This window comes from Lottia gigantea (genome assembly GCF_000327385.1).
Source record: "Lottia gigantea unplaced genomic scaffold LOTGIsca_7, whole genome shotgun sequence".
Lineage (NCBI taxonomy): Eukaryota > Metazoa > Mollusca > Gastropoda > Lottiidae > Lottia > Lottia gigantea.
Window position 1 is genome coordinate 4,604,711 of NW_008710370.1, and position 5,499 is coordinate 4,610,209.

Genomic DNA, 5,499 nt, shown 5'->3' on the forward strand with positions numbered 1-5,499 from the left:
AAAAAATACCAAAATATTTCCACATCGTGGTATATGGTAGTTTTTATAACAGCATTTTGTTTCAAAAACCATGCTTAAGAAATATTGTGATAATAATATCATGATATCAACTTGAACCAATATCACCCAGCCCTAGCATACTGGTATATAAATAAGGATTTCTGAACCTTCAGTAGAAATTCCTATAACAGAAATTTGTTCTGGCAGTATCAATTTTAAAGTAAATTTACTTTAGTAGATCAGATAAGCTTATAGCTAGATTATGGTGGTGGTTAAAATCCTTTCTTGTAGAATCAAAGAAATTCAGTTTGATTCAACTATTTATTCCATGGGTTTATCACATCACTTGTTAGTTAATTGTTTATATTGGTAAACAACTGATGCACATTGTTAACAATTTATTCAATTCTAATGTTTATTTCATAGCTATTTAGGTCACAAGATGAAACATGGATACTCTTTTAGAAGTGGATTTTAAACCTGCCCTTTGGACATTTTCTTAAATGCATAAAGCTATTTGAATTTGCAGTCAAAGCTTTTAATTGATATTTATTATGTTTTCTCATCTTAAAGAGCTCAATTTCAGCAACCTGATCACTTTTCAGAATGATATTGTGACATAAAGTTCATCTGCAATTAAATGAAATGATATCTAATGTTTCTGAAATTAATATTCTCATTAATATCTGTATTGGAATACTTGTGATTTTCATTTTTTCTATTAGCATTTTTTTATTAAATTGCAGACAAACTAGGCATCAGAGTTTCATTCTGAAGGTGCTGTGAATAGCTGCAATAGTGCCCACAACATATCATTATAGATAAGGGACCAATTTTTTAGGTCAATTTCTTTTGAAAAAGATCACAAGTTATTTGGGATAAAATTGTCTAAAATTTTTGAAAGACACAAGATGAATTTTGAAGGTGGTTTCAAATTGCTTATTATATTTCTTCATTGTCATTTTGTACATATTTCATTTTCCGTCCATACAGGTTGTTTCTCCCACAGTTTTTTCAAATTGTGTAAAGAAAGGGAGAAGAGCCTGTAGTATAAATTGTACAAACTATGTGATTTTTAGAACTGGGATAATTTTAGCATTTGTCTTTTTATTTGATATTTTATGCATGAATTCTACTTTTTATGCATTTATAAGTTTAAAGCCTTATTTTTAGTGACATTTGTTAGGGCAACATTTTTTCCATTGGATTATCATATTTGATTCTTTCGTTTTTTTGTTTTTTTTTATTAGTGTTTTATTTTTAGTATAGCCTCTTCAGAGTAGAGTCTAGAACATTCATCAAAATCACATCTTTAAGCAATCAAATTCCTTCAATCTCTCACAAAATGCCAACACTGAAGATGACATAAATTTGATTGGTTAAAGCAGATTAGGTCAAAAGGTTATTTTGACAAATGTTCATGAGTCTGGTCATTAGACCCTACTGTTAAGTGGCTAAACTAAAATTAAAAACTAATAAAAAAAATGAAATGAAAGTTGGGTCTGATTTTAATTAGACTGTGATGCATGTTGGTAAATTGACTAAGAAGACCAAGAACAAATCTGTACTTAAACACATTTCAGATACTGCAATTTCTTGATCATGATGTCAACTGTCACTTGTTGTAGGTAGCCCAGTCAGTTAGACTTCACTGACATAATTTGCTTAGTTAAATAGAGGAAATGGTGGTTGTGGGTTGTAATCTTGAATAAGGCATCTTTCCAAATACCAGTCGATCTAAGTGTAAATGGGTATGGATTATCCTGGAAATATTAATGTCAAGAGATATGGCCAAAGACCAGCTGGTATAAATGATCCTTGTGAATTTTGACTGCTATCTTTGTAGAGACATACACTTACAAAATATTTATTGAAATATGTTGAAGCTTGGAAGGATGTCTAATTAGTGTTGGCAACAAAAATTTTAAATGTTATTTAGAACTGTACTGACAGCCTTTTAAATTCAAAGGTTCCATAACTATGTTTTAACTATCTAAAAGTAATAAGGCTTTAAACTTGTGTATATGGTATTGTTTAACATTGTATATTGATATTTCTTGTATTATAATCATTATTACTATTACTATTACTATTCTTATTATTATTATTATCACATCAGATACAATAAAATATCAGTAATACATCTTCATATATTTCATCAGGCATATTTCATGAGCTTCATATTGTTTATAACAACTAAATCAGCCAAATATAAGATTTGTTGAGATATTAAACTTATGGTTTATTGAAATTTTGACGTGTTTGGCTGTTGTATTCAAAACGAATTGAAGTTCATTAAAACTGCCTATAAGCCAAGAGATTGTTTAAGCGCATTATGTATTATATAATGGGTAATTGAAGTCAAGCTATTTCAAAATTTGTACAATATCTTGACTGCACCTTTCTTTTATCACTTGTTTGCAGTCATTCTACCAAGGGCTTATTGGCATACAATCAAAACAAATTACAAAATTCTATAATACAAGAAAGGTGGATATTGCAGTCAAGGTATTAGATGTAGTTTGTAATACCTTGACTACGTAAAGATGGAATACAGGGCAGCTTTCCATATATACATGTATAAATGAATTTCAGGAAAAGCAACAAATACTACAAATGTACTTTCATTCTCTGCTATTCTGATAACTTTCAAATACATGACCCCTACCTATATCAAGTTTCTGAATTTGCCTGTTATTATTTTTAGCTCTACATCATCATACAGCACCAGGAGCTATATTTTGGCCAACTGGTTTACGTAGACAGCATACTGTTTCATCAACGAGCGATTTTGACACTCTCTAGGAGGTGAAGGTAGACTTAGTGTTGCCTCGTGTATGAAGTTTTTGCATTGGCGTTGTCATCAGTGGTATCTTTACAGAACAATAACTATTCACTGCTTTTGTGAAACATTTATTTCATTTTTTCATTTTGGCTGCAGATTTTTTGGCACAAAAGAATGATATTTTTCACGATGTCATCCATACATAGACTTTGTATTTGATTCAAGCTGCCATTGCATCCAAATACATAAAGTTTCTACACATTATGTGCAAGTAAAATTATTCGATCTTAATATTTGACAGTAGAATGCATTTCTTTTAGACTATGTAGAAAGTCAAAGATGCTCGTTTTGCAAAACGTTCACAGAATTAAGCGTGAAATTGTTCTGTAAAGTTTTCAGTTTGACCCAATTCACCTGATGATGTGCTGAACAATTTGTTATTGCATGTATATGTTTGGGGTGATACTAATGTTCCACAAATATCCTTATACCATTTACATATCATTCAAACGACCCATCGTGTAAGGCTTTCCAATGCTTTTCTGTGTTCCTTGATGAATTTGTGACCCGTTTTGCTTCATCATCCACATCTAACCCAGAAATGAAGTTTCATGCAACAGGATATCAGAAGGGAACAAAAGGTTAAGTTACCCATTAATTAAATACACATTTGTTGCATAAAGATGTTGCTAGCCCATAGCTAGGGGGAGGCCCCCTTTAAATGTTTTGAAATGACTGCTTGAGTCTCATAGCTGAGCCACCCTTTTGGCCCCTTCTGATACCCTAGGCTAGGTATGGTCCTGGATATAGGTGTTCCTTCTAGTTCAGTGGCAAGAGATCATAGAGAGCATTTAGTATTAGGAACCATTGACACTTTGTAATGAAATAAAAGACGTTTGCATTTTCTACTCTGGTCAGTACAGGACATTGACTGATATTTTCATTTTAAATAATCAAGAGCGACAGGATGTTCATCTGAAAGTCAATATTCAATTCTCAAGATTTCATTTGCTTCATTTTCATTGTAAAACAAGCAAACTACATCAATTGATGGTAAGAATGTATGATTGATAGCCAAATATTTGAGTTGAGGCGTAAATGCCTTGATGTAATTCCAGAATCTGACCTTCTGCTTTACCAAGTGCAAATCTAAAACATAAGTAGAACATTGTTGAAATTTGGAAAATGAACACTGAACTTTTCTGGCTTTGGAAGCTGTAAAAGCATGAATTTGAAGCTTTACACCATTGCTTTAATATTGTCTTTTATATGTGACACTATACATTGGTTTGAACACAGTTGTGCCTTGAGAGTCACCAAGGGGTACAGCATGGAAAAGCCTCAAGACCTTAAAATAATTTGGTAATTACCTCTCAAAAAAATATGAACACGGATAAGATCATCTAGGAACTGAGCAAAAAAAAATAAAATTTATGGTATTTTTTTATTTTGGTATAGAAAATGTTCAAGAATTCCACCTTCTTTGAATTGTTTTCTTAAGAGGTTGATAAACAATATCCATTGCTTAAACGGTATCATTTTCACCCATGATCATTCATAATTCATGTGTGTACATTTTATATTTAGCCTAACCGTAGGATGTAGAAATTTGGTAAGTTTATCACTTAGTGTTTAAAACTAATCTTATGTTCATTTTTATTTCACTGAATATGTCTTAATCTCTCAATAAATTAATACAGCTTTCATTATTACTAGTAGCTTGAGGATGGTGTTTTATTTTGCTATTAAATTTGGTATGGGAGCTGGACATATTTCTATAAATGACACATCACTCTAGGATGGTTATGGGGATTGAGCTTCTCTGTTCCCTTATTTTATTTTACATGCTCTAACTAAAATACATATATGTTTTGGGTTTTTTTTTTATATGGTGTATATTGCCACAGTCACAAATCTGTCCATCATTGATTTCAGTTCTTGTGAATGTGGTTTATAGATTATTTGCGTGATATACAATGATAAAATATTTTCACTGTTAAAATAGTGCTAAATACATCAATTGTAGAGTGATATAGAAATACCACTATTAAAATAGTGCTCATTACATCAATTGTAGAACTATAGAAATACCACTATTAAAATAGTACTCAATACATCAATTGTAGAACTATAGAAATACCACTATTGAAATAGTGTTCAATTGTAGAGCAATACAGAAATTAAAATACTGTTCGATACATCAATTGTAAAGAGATATATAAATACCACTGTTAAAATAGTGCTCAATACATCAATTGTAGGACTAAAGAAATACCACTGTTAAAATAGTGTTTAATACATCAATTGTAGAGTGATATAGAAATACCACTGTTAAAATAGTGCTCAATACATCAATTGTAGAACTAAAGAAATACCACTGTTAATATAGTGTTTAATACATCAATTGTAGAACTATAGAAATACCACTGTTAAAATAGTGTTTAATACATCAATTGTAGAACTAAAGAAATACCACTGTTAAAATAGTGTTTAATACATCAATTGTAGAACTAAAGAAATACCACTGTTAAAATAGTGCTCAATACATCAATTGTAGAACTAAAGAAATACCACTGTTAAAATAGTGTTTAATACATCAATTGTAGAGTGATATAGAAATACCACTGTTTAAATAGTGCTCAATACATCAATTGTAGAACTATAGAAATACCACTGTTAAAATAGTGCTCCATACATCAATTGTAGAACTAAAG